This window comes from Pristis pectinata, chromosome 8 (genome assembly GCF_009764475.1).
Source record: "Pristis pectinata isolate sPriPec2 chromosome 8, sPriPec2.1.pri, whole genome shotgun sequence".
In the NCBI taxonomy this organism is placed as follows: Eukaryota; Metazoa; Chordata; class Chondrichthyes; order Rhinopristiformes; family Pristidae; genus Pristis; species Pristis pectinata.
The window spans coordinates 91,243,375-91,257,427 of NC_067412.1; positions in this window are offsets into that span (position 1 = coordinate 91,243,375).

The following is a 14,053-nucleotide window of genomic DNA, read 5'->3' on the forward strand; positions in this document are numbered from 1 at the left end:
AGGGAAATGAGGGAGGGAGGGAGGGGGAAGGGAAAGGAGGGAGGGGGAAGGGAAAGGAGGGAGGGAGGGAGGGGGAAGGGAAGGAGGGAGGGAGGGGGAAGGGAAAGGAGGGAGGGAGGAGGGGAAGGGAAAGGAGGGAGGGAGGGAGGGGAAGGAAAGGAGGGAGGAGGAGGGGGAAGGGAAAGGAGGGAGGGAGGAGGGGGAAGGGAAAGGAGGGAGGGAGGGAGGGGAAGGGAAAGGAGGGAGGGAGGGGGAAGGGAAAGGAGGGAGGGAGGGGGAAGGAAAGGAGGGAGGGAGGGGGAAGGAAAGGAGGGAGGGAGGGGGAAGGGAAAGGAGGGAGGGAGGGGAAGGAAAGGAGGGAGGGAGGGGGAAGGGAAAGGAGGGAGGGAGGGGGAAGGGAAAGGAGGGAGGGAGGGGGAAGGGAAAGGAGGGAGGGAGGGGGAAGGGAAAGGAGGGAGGGGGAGGGGGAAGGGGCAGGGGGGAGGGAGGGTGAAGGGAAAGGAGGGAGGGAGGAAACAAACAGTAGCGGCGGGCCCCGAGCCGCCCGGCTCCCCCCGCTCACACTCACCCGAATATAACCGCATTCCACACCATGATGTTGTTCTCCGAGGGCGCTCCGCTCACGCCGGCCGGAGGATCCTCCTGCAACCTGAAGGCAAGAAGGGGATTAAACCCAACTCAGCCCGCTCCCCCTCCCCCAAAACCACCAGCCCCCGCCCCGTTTCCATTTTAAAAGTCAAAGCAGCGCCATGTTAAATTGTTGGGGGGGGGGGGTGGAGGGAAATTGTCCCTCCTCCCCTCACCCTCCCTCCGCAGGCGCCTCCCTACCGTTTGAAGTCCCTCATGAGGCGCCTCCGTGCGGGGGTGGACATCGCTGCCGGTGCCTGGGGCTCGGCTCGGATCGGGGGGCGGGCGGAGGGAGGGAGGGAGGGAGGGAGGGGGAGCGGCCGACGTCCGCCCGCGACACGTAGCCAACAATATTGTTACTGAGCGTTCGATCCGCGCAGCGCGGCCGACACAACGTTCCATCGGCCGCACCACCGCCGCCACCGGGGGGGGGGGAAGGAAGCGGCGGCTGCTGGCTGCCCGGCGCGCCGCCCGCACCCACTCCAACCCGGCCTGCAGCAGCGGGGACCCGGCCTTCAGCAAGATACGCCGCCGCTGTTTGCTTTCTAGCTTGCTCTTGTGCCCGTAAGCCGTCACGGCGGGGATTGTTGTCGTTGGATCCCCCCCCCCTCTTAACTTGAAAAAATAGACAGCCCGGAATCACGGGGTCACGTAAGCGGCGGGGGGGGGGGAGGAGTCTGGGCTCAAGGAGAAACGTCACTGGGGCTCACCTGGGGCGGCTGGGCCGCTGCTGGGTGCTGGGTCCGGCCACTGCAAGCCTCCCAATGCAACTCTGGGTCTGGCCATTGCAAGCCTCCCACCCAACACAATGCAACTCTGGGTCCGGACAATGTGAGCCTCCCAATGCAACTCAGGGTCCGGACAGTGCAGACCTCCCACCCAACACAATGCACTTCTGGGTCTGGACAATGTGAGCCTCCCAATGCAACTCTGGGTCCAGACAGTGCAAGCCTCCCAACCCAACACAATACAACTCTGGGTCCTGCCAGTGCAAGCCTCCCAACCCAACACAATGCAACTCTGGGTCCTGCCAGTGCAAGCCTCCCAATGCAACTCTGGGTCCAGACAGTGCAAGCCTCCCAATGCAACTCTGGGTCCGGACGGTGCAAGCCTCCCAACCCAACACAATACAACTCTGGGTCCTGCCAGTGCAAGCCTCCCAACCCAACACAATGCAACTCTGGGTCCTGCCAGTGCAAGCCTCCCAATGCAACTCTGGGTCTGGACAGTGCAAGCCTCCCAATGCAACTCTGGGTCCGGACAGTGCAAGCCTCCCAATGCAACTCTGGGTCCGGCCAATGCAACCCTGGGTCCGGACGGTGCAAGCCTCCCAACCCAACACGATACAACTCTGGGTCCTGCCAGTGCAAGCCTCCCAACCCAACACAATGCAACTCTGGGTCCTGCCAGTGCAAGCCTCCCAATGCGGCACTGGGTCTGGCAAGTGCCAGCCTCCCAATGCAACTCTGGGTCCGGCCAGTGCAAGCCTCCCAATGCAACTCTGGATCAGGCCAGTGCAAGTCTCCCAATGCAACACAACACAACTCTGGGTCTGGCCAATGCAAGCCTCCCAACCCAGCACAATAAAACTCAGCTGCTTATTATCTCACTGCAGCATTAGCAAGTCAGCCTCAGTTAGGGGCCAAGGGTATGCTGGGGTTTGCAAAGGAACCGGGGGGCTGCTTCCTCTCTGACCTATCTGACAGCAGCTACTTTCATGCAACAACACATACAAAATGCTGGAGGAACTCAGCAGGTCAGGCAGCATCCATGGAGGGAAATAAACAGTCGACGTTTCGGGCCGAGACCCTTCATCAGGACTGGGTGCGGTCGACTATTTATTTCCGTCCATGGATGCTGCCTGACCTGCTGAGTTCCTCCTGCATTTTGTGTGTGTTGCTCCATATTCCAGCATTTGCAGAATTTATTGTGCCTCCATTTAGCTGCTTTCATGTTTAACATTTGGACATTGAGTTTCTCTTCCCCGCACCGTCCCTGCCAATACATGGGCGTAATTTGATTGGATTATATCTACGACTCTGCCTGTTAAACAAGAGCAGCTCCTATAAAACATAAATATTGGAAATGCACAACTGGTCAATCAGAGCTTTAAGAAGAGGCTCTTAGAAGGGTGTGACTCACTGATTCTCAACTGTACATTACCTATTTGTCTAAACTGATTTTCTTTTGTCATCAAGTTCTTAGCTAAGTTTTGATGTCTGCTTCAATGTTCCTGTGTAGTCCATTCAAAACGCTAGGCACTTGCTGTTCTAAGTACAATAAATCTGCAGTCTCTTGTGTCTACAATAAATCTATCCAATTTTCTTCCCTCTGCTTCATCCATGCTCCATTGTATGCAGACCAAAACAGTTGCTTCCAGATTCAACCTGCCTATGTTCTATACCGGCCTACCTCTTTTTTTCCTACCATCTGTAGTAACTCAATGGACTGCATACCCTTTTATTCAGAAGGTTGTGAATCAGAATACGTGTTGCAGTTATAATTCAGAAACTTGGTCACAAAGATTACACTTGCACTTCAGTGATATACTGAACGATAAGGGTGCTGTCTTTTAGATGAAACTTGATCCTCTCTCCACTCTCAGGTGGGCATAAAAGATTCCACGTCACTAATTCAGGGAAGAGCAGTGGAATTATCCTGATCTGTTGTTATGTATCCCTCCATCTGATACTTGAATAGATTACCTGCTCGTGTTCACAGTAGTGTCTGTGGGAATGACAGTGACTACCCTCCAACAATACTTTATTGGCTGTAAAGTAATCTGTTATGTCCTGTGATTGTGAGATTAATAATGAAAATCTTTTTAAAAATAATTCCATTGGTTTTAGTCTCTTACTGTCTGATGTCAAATTCAGTCTCATAATTGTCCTCTCCTGTATTGTGGTGACCTGCTGGTAATAAATCACTTTCCTGATGAAAATGAATAGATTATCTACAAGCCACGAATAACCCCTTTATTACTGGGTTATCCTCAAAGTGTCATCTCCATGTAATGACTTGCATGTTTAGTGTTTGCAGGTGCAACCAAAAGAACTTGTAAACGGAGCCAGTCAGGTTACGCCATAGCGGTTAGCGTAACGCTATTACAGTGCCAGTGACCCAGCTTCAATTCCCACCGCTGTCTGTAAGGAGTTTGTACGTTCTCCCCGTGTCTGCGTGGGTTTCCTCCCGGTGCTCCAGTTTCCTCCCACATTCCAAAGACATATGGGTTAGGAGCTGTGGGCATGCTATGTTGGCGCCGGAAGAGTGGCGACACTTGCAGGCTGCCCCCAGAACATTCTCAGCAACGCAAAAAGACGTATTTCACTGTGTGTTTCGATATACATGTGACTAATAAATAAATATCTTGTACCTTAAATGCCTTACACATGTAGTGTCACTATTTATCAAACCCTGTAAGTTGTGTTCTTGTTCATGTACAAGACAGCTTAAGATTCTCCTTGCTTTATCTACTGCTCTGCCACACTGACAGATGGCCTGTCCATCAAAACCACAAATACGTTGGAGGCAAGAGAGACTGCAGATGCTGGAATCTAAAGCAAAAACAGAAGAACGCAGTGGGTCAAGCAGCATCTGTGGAGGTAGAAGGTGTAAGTTAATGTTTTGGATCCAGACCCTGCATCAGGACTGAAGGGGAACAGGAAATATTGCCAGTAAAGAGCAGAATGTAGGACAGTGTGATAGAGGCTGGTAGGTGATAGGTGTACAGTTCACCATTCATGTTCTCCTCCTAGCTTAATGACCGCCAACAAATTCCTTTTATAATCTCATATTCTGATCCATTGCATTTCTCCTATATCTGTGGTAAATCCAGGCTTAATTATTCTTATTTTAGAAGGTTGCGGACAGAATGGTTAAAATGAGAGTGAGATGGAGAATTTAAGTTATATGCACATTTTTAAAAAGTTTTCTGTGTTCAGATCTATTCAAATATATCAAAACTGCCATAAGTTTCCAAGTGGAGATTAAATCCACAAAGTTAGGATTTCTGTTTGCTCAGTATGGGTTGTAAACTCTCTCTCCAAAAGTGCAGATTGGTAACAGGCTCCTCTAAATGGGCACCGTTGGAACTTAACCAGCTGAATCTGTGCACTACAGCAGCACTGGTAAGCTTCCCAATGCTTGTCCAGCTAAAATTTTCACTGTTTTGAAGGATTATGTAGAATTGAGTGGAAAGAATCCAAGGCCTGGGGACAGATGCTGATTTGGATTCTGTTAATGTGTTTGCCTAGATTATCGGTGTAACCTGACTGCCTCTGGTTACAAGTTCTTTTGGCTGCATCTGCAAACTCTGAACATGCTACCCTGAAGTTAATTCAGGTCCTTTGTCATTGCTCCGATATAACATCATTGTGAAGAAAATAACAGAACTCTTCGTGACCTTCTGCTAAGTTTTGGTGGCGGACATTTGGTCCAGCAAACGGAATCGGAAAGTCCAAAAACTCCAGATGCCAGAAATCTGAAATAAAAGCAAAACATGTTGGAAAAACAGCAGGTCACAGAAACAGTGGAAAGAGAAACAGCCAACGTTTCAGACCTGAGACTCTTCCATCAGAACGGAAAATGATATTTTGTTGTGTTTTGCACAAACTGTTGCCCTGGAATTAGGTTTCACCCTTTTTCAGTGTGCTAAACATGTGCTGCATACAGAACTAACACCCACGCAGATTTACCTCCCCCAAAAAAATCATGAAGTTTGGACAAAATGTATTAGAAGGAAGTGCATGCTGTTTTGCAGGTCAATTCGTGCACTAAAATTGGACTCATTGGAAGCTCCATGCAAGCTCACATCTGCCATGCCATTGCTGCTCTGACCAATGGAATCCAGCCAGCACTTAGCACTCCCCAAGGCAGCTGTGGCTGCAGTGTACTGACAAGAGTCTGCCACAGAGCTGGAGGGAAGACATGGTAGGGGAAACATGGTGCTCCCTTTGTACCTGGTCACCTGCCACTTAATTGTCTGGTTTAACTGACTCCTGTATAGTGAGTGGATTCAAACCATTGGGAAGTGTAGCCTAGTCAGGGAACCACGGAACATAGAACAGATCTCAGAAATAATCTGTACAAAGAGGTTGTGATCGGTCAAGGAAGTTCTAGTGATTCATTTTCCATTGTGCTGACCAATGAAAAGTGAGGCTGGCAGTCATGTATGAGACATCAATGTGATCTTTTACATGACATCTCATTCCGAAACCCTGCATAACAGTCAAGTTTATTGTCATGTGCACAAGTACTGAGGTACAGGTACAATGAAAAGCTTGCTTGCAGCAGCATCACAGGCACATAGGTTCAGACATCAATAATGCATAACAATAATAATAATCAACAAAACATAAATTATGCATAAATTATTATAAGACAGTGAAGAGAAAAAAAAAGACTGTGCAGAACAAGACACTAGTGCAAAAAACTACAATCAGAAATAAGTCCATAGTAGTGCAAGAGGTGTCCACTCGTGTTCCGTTGCTGAGATAGGGTTAGGGTTGTGCAGGTCGGTTCAAGAACCTGATAGTTGAAGGGAAGTAGCTGTTCCTGAACCTGCTGGTGTGGGACTTCAGGCTTCTGTACCTCCTGGCTGGCAGTAGCAGCGAGAAGAGGGCATGACCTGGAGGGTGGGGATCCTTGATGATAGATGCTGCCTTCTTGAGGCAGCGCCTCCTGTAGATGCTGTCAGTGGTGGGCAGGGCAGTGTCTGTGATGGACCAGGCTTTGTCCACTACCCTCTGCTACCTCTTACTCTGGAATTGCCATAGCAGGCCGTGATGCAACCAGTCCGGATACTTTCAATAGTGCATCTGTAGAGGTTTGTTGGCATATTTGGTGACATGCCAAATCTCCTTAAACTTGTTGGATATTCTGTGAGTGAAGAGCAAAGGTCATAGACTTATTCCCAAAAGCCACAATTTCTGCTGGCAGTGTGCACAGCATGACCCACGATCCCATTGGGTACACAATTGATGCTGGGCAAGCATCAGGCACATCAAGGTTAATGATGTATCTGGAGTGCCCGGGTCAATTTCTTGATGTGTGTGGTTTCACCTGGAAATGATCCAACCCCCGTTTGAGCTACCATGAATGAAACCACATTGGTGTGTGTGATTTTCACTTTAAAAAAGAAAATATGCAATGGGTCTGATTTCCAGACTTGTACCCTTTCAAAAATTAGAAACGTAATGCAAATTGCTTTAGTCATATTTGCACACGATCCCATTCCATTGGAGGACTGCGGAAGTAAGTCAGATCTGGAATAAGAAGTTTGTACCAGTAAGCTTTTTGAACACGAATATGTCATTACAGAACCTGTCATTCCCCAACAAATATTCCAGCACTTAAACACACATTCCCTACAGAGTCCCTGGATACCAACTGTCTGGTTTTCTTCCCTTTGTTCCTTCTTCCCTTTTGAAGTTGGAGGCATTGGTGCCATTTATAGCACCCATACTAATAATATAGCTCAGGTTCTGGTGCATTTAAGGGACAACTGAACATCATATATGAGGTCATAAGGACTAGAGGTTTATGACAACAGGTTTAGGTGGAAGATGGGTGGAAACTTGATTGGAGTATGGACACTGTCTGAGCTGAATGGGCTGTTCTATATACACTAAATAATCCTATGTTTCCAATGTGATGATAAAATTAGCTGAAAATAACATTTAATTTATTGAAATAATTATTAAAACCCCTTCCTCAGGAAAGAATTCTTTCTTGTTTTATATGTGAAAGAATAATAAACAGGGATGTCGCAGGAACTAGATTAAATATATGTGGGCAAGTTCAATTTAATACAGCCGACTATGAAATATTGGAGCAACACACGAGCTGCTGGAGGAAGTCAGTGGGTCAGGCAGCATCTGTGGAGGAAGGACAGTCGATGTTTCGGGTTGAGACCCTTCAGCTGGACTGGAAGAGAGAGAGGGAATATAGCCAGCGTAAAAAGGTGGAGGGGAGGGGAGGGGTGGCAGGTGATAGGTGGATCCAGGTGGAGGGTAGGGGAGGGGTGGAGCAAGAGCTGGCAGGTGATAGGTGGATGCGGGTGAAGGGAGGGGAGAGGTGACAGGCAGATGGCGGAGCGGAGAGTGGGAATGGAGCCAGAAGCTGGGAGGAGATGGGCGGAAGTGACAAAGGACTGAAGATGATGCAACCTAATAGAAGAGGCAGGTGGGGCATGGAGTTACGGGAGGGAGGTGGGGAGGGCAGAGTTGGTGCTGATGGGATAATGCTTACACTGGATTTTCAGCTGGCTTCACCTCGGATGTTCCTGGTGGATTCCGAGGCCTGTTTTCATTGTACGGGTTATTGTCACTTGGGAAAGTGCCAGATTGAAAATAGAGTTTGGAATTTTTATTACGTTGCTTGTCCACTTATACATGGTGAAAGCCAACAATAAAGAAACAAAAAATTGGAGCAGGAATAGGCCTTTCGGCCCTTCGGTCTTGCTCTGTCATTCAATATGATCATGGCCGACCAGTCCAAGTTCATGAACATCGGTTTCTCCAGCTTCCGGTAACCACTCCCCTCTGTCCCTTTTTTCTCCCACTTATCCCACCGGCCCCTATTACCTCCTCCCTTTCCCTTACCCCGCACTCTCGATCCGTCTATCACCCTCACATCCCTCCCATCTGTTCCCCTCCTCACCTTTATTCCATGGTCCACTGTCCTCTCCTATCGGATTCCATCTTCTTCAGTCCTTCATCACTTACACCTATCACCTCCCGGCTTCTTACATATTCCCACTCTCCTCCCTTCCTTATCACCCCGTCACCTGGATCCACCTATCACCTGCCAGCTCTTCCTCCTCCCCTTCCCCCCACCTTTTCCTACTGGTTATCTCACCTCTTCCTTTCCAATCCTGAAGAAGGGTCTTGACCCGAAATGTCGACTGTCCGTTTCTCTCCATAGATGCTGCCTGACCCTCTGAGTTTCTCCAGCTTTTTGTGTGTTGCTCCAGTCCAAATTCAATACCCTGTTTCTCCCCATATCCCTCCAGCAACATGAACAATAGCCAGCTCCTTCCTTAATGTAGAACATAGCACTCAACAGGCCCTTCAGCCCATGATGTCTGTGCCGAACATGATTCAAATTAAACTAAATCTCTTCTGCCTGAACATGGTCCATATCCCTCCATTCGCTGCACATTCATGTGCTGATCTAACTGCCTCTTAAATGCCACTGTCGTATCAGCTTCCACTTCTACCCCTGACAGCTCGTTCCAGGCACCTCTCTGTGTAAAAAAAAACTTACCCCACACATCTCCTTGAAACTTTCTCCTTTTTGCCTTAAATGCATGTCCTCTAGTATTTGACATTTCTACCCTGGGAAAAAGATTCTGACTGTCTATCTGTGCCTCTCATAATTTTATAAACTTCCATCAGGTCTCCCCTCAGCCTCCGACGCTCCAGAGAAAACAATCCAAGTCTGTCCAAACTCTCCTTATAGCTCATACTCTTTAATCCAGGCAGCATCCTGGTAAACCTCTTCTGCACCCTCTGCAGTCTCCACATCCTATATATTTAATGATTTAGCTTCCACTGCTTTCTGAAGTGCAGGATTCCACAGGTTCACCACTCTATGGAATAAGAAATTTCTCCTCATCTGAGTCTTAGGGCAGGCAGGCACAGTAGTGTAGCGGTTAGCGTAACGCTATTACAGCGCCAGCGACCCGGGTTCAATTCCGGCCGCTGTCTGTAAGGAGTTTGTACATTCTCCCCGTGTCTGCATGGGTTTCCTCTGCATGGTTCGGTTTCCTTACACATTCCAAAGACGTACGGGTTAGGAAGAAGTGGGCATGCTATGTTGGTGCGGGAAGCATGGCGACACTTGCGGGCTGCCCCCAGAACACTCTATGCAAAAGATGCATTTCACTGTGTGTCTCGATGTATATGTGACTAATAAAGATATCTTATCTTATATCTCTAAATGGCTTACCCCTTATCCTACGTAGACTGTGACCCCTGGTCACTCACTCACTCCCTTCTCCCACACAGGAGAAAGACACCTCCGCCTGTCTCTTTCCAATGTTCACGCTTCTAGGATTTGTGGACAGGCAGGAGGCATACCTCTCGGCTGCTGGGTGGCTGTTTCACCTCAGCAAGCATTGATCTCAGAAATCTGTTTGTCCAAACTCTTGCAATGTCCTCTCTTGATGTTCAGAGGCACAAATCAATTAACTGAATGGGACTTGGTTGCATGATCTCATACAGAACTCATTCAATTAATTCGAGTGGGTTAGAGTGTCTAAAGAAAAACTCATTGGTGCTTTGCTGAATCATTTGAGCCTGAAATATATTTGGCACATAAAGGTCTCCTGGCTGCAATGTGGCAAAAGAAATGTTATCAAATCAAGACTATGGAAAAATCCAAAGAAGGAGTTACTAAATAATGGGACTCTGTTTCTGGACAAAGTAAGTCAGACCATGATGATAAAAGGAGATTTTTTTCTGTATATCCAGAGACTGCATTGCTCCACTGGTACTGTATCAGTTGTGATGTTTGTGCTGAAGTTTCCATTCGCTGAGATCTGCCCTGGTTTTCTTGGCTCAATTTGTTCAAACTGGCCAAGCTGCCGCAACAAGTCAGGGAATTTCAAAGGCAAGTTACAGCCACCCAAATCAAGGTTCCAGGATGTTTTAGAACATAGAACAGTACAGCACAGAACAGGCCCTTCGGCCCACAATGTTATGCGGACATAGCTATTCCCTCCTACCTACAGAATGCCCATGTCCCTCCATTTTCCTCTCATTCATGTGCCCATCCAAGCCCCTCTTAAAAGCCCCCAATGAATTTGCCTCCACCACCCTATCAGGCAACACCTTCCAGGCATCCACCACTCTCTGCGTAAAACACTTACCCCTCACTTTGGAAACATCATGTTGGAGTCTGGCCCCACTCACAAAACTGGCCTCAGTATCATTCAACACAGACCTTCACAGTGGGGAGTTTGCTAATTGTACTTGTTCCTGGGTTTTTGATGAGGGTCTTAAATTTGTCTGGTTTTAGGCACAGAGACATTACATAGAACATAGAGCAGTAGGAGTGAAGTTTTCAATATTATTTTTCAAATTTACCGTGAAATGGAATTACAAATCAATGTAATATAAATGATTCTGTAATTTTCATTTTTTCCCCCAGTTTTTAAGTCACTCGCAGCTGATGGATGAGTAAATTTGCTCAAAAATACTTTGTGTGGTGAACTCAATTCAACAGTGTTAACCAACTTCAATATACCACTCTGAAATATATCCAGAAACATTTATTTTAATGCAATCTTCAAAAAAAATAATTAAGGTGTAAAACAGTGCCCAATTGCACAGCTTCACAGAAGGCTTTATGTTGGTATGATGCAGATGAACTTCCATGGAAATACAAGCAAAGCAAAACATCTTAAGAGCAATACATTGTTAAGTGCAATTTCAGGATGCGTCACTAATAAAATCATAAGTGGAAATTCTGGCTAATATGCTTCAACATTCCTTCGGTGGATGAGGTACAAATGCTTTTCATCTGAGACACTAGATGGAGCAGTGGCTAATAGTGGAGAGCCTGGAATAAGGTAAAAGCATTGAAGTTTACACATCAAGATGGTTTGAGAGCTGTTTTTAATTGCAAAGGACTGGGTTCATATTGGTTCACTTTTCCTTCCAGAGAATGAGGAGAGTTTTAGAGTCAGCATTGGTCTGCTCGCTTTTTTTATAGCCTATAATACTTTGCTCCTAATAGTTCTGTCCAATTTCTTAAGCGGATTAGAAACATTTTATGGGTGTTTATCACTGTTCATTCAAAGGTCATCTGTACAGATCTGAATTGAATTCCGATTCTAATATGACATCCAATCTTTTCCATTCTTTTTCTTCTTTTCTCTGGATTGAGATCTTTTGAAAACCACCTTTTGTGGAAAGATTAGAGATTAAATGTCTGCCAAATGTTAATCTTTGTTCCCCACATACATTTTGCATGAGTAATTACAATACTTTGCATTGATGTAATGCTCTTAAAGTAGCAAAATGTCCCAAGGTGAACGACAAAATGTGAGCAAGGCAAAGGGGTGATGTCAGGACCTGTGCATATGACTTTAAGGAACGTCCCAAAATTGGACAGAATAGTGGAGAAGAGCAGGAAGTTTTAAGAAGGGAATTTCAAAGCCTGAAGTCCAGGTGCTGAAGGCACTACTTCCAATGGAGAGGAAAAGGCACTCAGGAATAGGAAGCAAGAGCCAAATACAAAGTTGTAAAGCAGAATTCACTCAACAGGAAAAGAGAGAAACAAAGAAAATGGGGAGAGAATGACTTACGGCCTTGTAAAGACACTGAGTGGGCAGGCACGGTAGTGTAGCGGTTAGCACAACACTATTACAGCGCCAGCGACCCGGGTTCAATTCCCGCCGCAGTCTGTAAGGAGCTTGTACGTTCTCCCTGTGTCTGCGTGGGTTTCCTCTGGGTGCTCCGGTTTCCTCCCGCATTCCAAAGACGTACGGGTTAGGAATTTGTGGGCATGCTATGTTGGCGCCAGAGGCGTGGCGACACTTGCGGGCTGCCCCTAGAACACTCTGTGCAAAAGATGCATTTCACTTTGTGTTGCAATGTACATGTGACTAATAAAAATATCTCTAATAAAGATATCTCATCTTATTCTTATCATACATACCGGCGGAGAGGGCAGAACCAGAAATGAGATAGTGGGACAAATGAAATTCATCTGTGTCTCTGGCTATAGGCAATGGTTTGTACAAGGACCCAAAAAAATTGGTTCTGGTAGCAGGAAAACAGTACAATAAAAGCAAAGAAATATATCAATAGGAATATCAATCCAACTTGCAAGTTCAGGCCAGAGGCATTGCAGCTTTGGACCACAGGATTACACAGCACTGAAACAGGTCATTGCAGCATTTACCTCCCACGTGAGCTTCCTCCAGTCTTTCCTCATATAAATCTGTCAGCATAACCCTCTGGTCTATTCTCCCTCCCCTAACCTCCCCTTAAATGCATCTATCTATACTAATGGGTACAGTAGCATTGTGGTTAAAACCAAATTAACAATTACAAAAATGGAATTAAAAGGAAAAAACCTATTAACAATGAAACTACTGGACTGTTGTAAGAACATCGCTGCTTACCAAAGTCCTTCAGAGAAGTAACTCTGCCAGTGCTTAGCTGGTCTGGCCCATTTATGAATCCAGGTCCAAAACTCTGGTTGCCTTGTAACTACCTAGCACTTTAGGGGCAACGTGGGATGAACTATAAATGCTGCCAGTGACGTTCTCCTCCTGAGGCAGCAAGTTCCACTTTCTCACTACTCATTGAGTGAAGAAGCTTCTTTCAAATTTCCAACTCAATTTCTTGGTGACTGTCTTATATGGAAGGCCTGAAAACATTCTCACTGTATACTCTTTATCAGAGCCTTTCACGTTAAAGGCTCAACCTCTCAGTAAGATTGAATTTTTTTTCTCGGACAAATGAGTGAAACTAGTAGTTTGGTAACAGATTAAGAGTTTATTAAGAACAACTGTCCATACTTAACAACTAGTGATGGTTGACAAGTAGCTTACAGTCCTTGGTCTGTGGAGCCACTTGGAGACAGTGATGTCTTCAGTCTGTTCTCCCTTCCTGTTTCTCCATGTGGTCCTTCCACCTGTGTGGATCCTCCTTCCACCTGCTTATCTTTATCTCCCAATCCTCAAAGTCCATACATGGTCTTTACTACAGTCTACTTAATTTCATTGACTCCAGTGGTCAAAAACCTTACAGCCACTAAACCTCTTTTAGCTCCACCCAGCTCAGCACCTCATGTTAATTTGGCCGTTGTTTACCCTTATGCCCCCAACACAGGTCATTCAATCTGTTCCCACCCCATCCTTCCTGCTGGCCTCTGACTTTACGAACAATTCCCTTGTCGCCATCAAATTAATGATGATGTGTGTCTGAGTTGCTTCCCGTTTGTCTGCCTTCTTTCCAAAAACACAGTGTTGAAAATCTGGTCACTGCATAGGAAAAGCCACCTCAAGGAAGCAGCATCTACAATTGTACTACTACTCATAAATAAAAGATCACGAGGGGTTTGTCTGATACCATACCTCAAATCTATCTATATGTGGGTTTCACAATCATATAGCATGGGAGCAGGTCCTTCAGCTCTCCGTCCATTGCCAATCATGAAGCACCCATTTACACTAATCCTACATTAATCCCATTTTCCTTCTCCTCCTATTCTCACCAACTCTCCCCAGACTTTACCACCCACCCAAACACTAGGGGCAATTTACAACGGCCAATTAACCTACCAACCCACACATCTTTGGGACGTGGGGAGGAAACCAGCACACACAGGGGGAAACCTATGCAGTTACAGGAGGAACGTGCAAGCTCCACACCGACAGCACTTAAGGCCAAGACTGAATCTTGGTCACTGG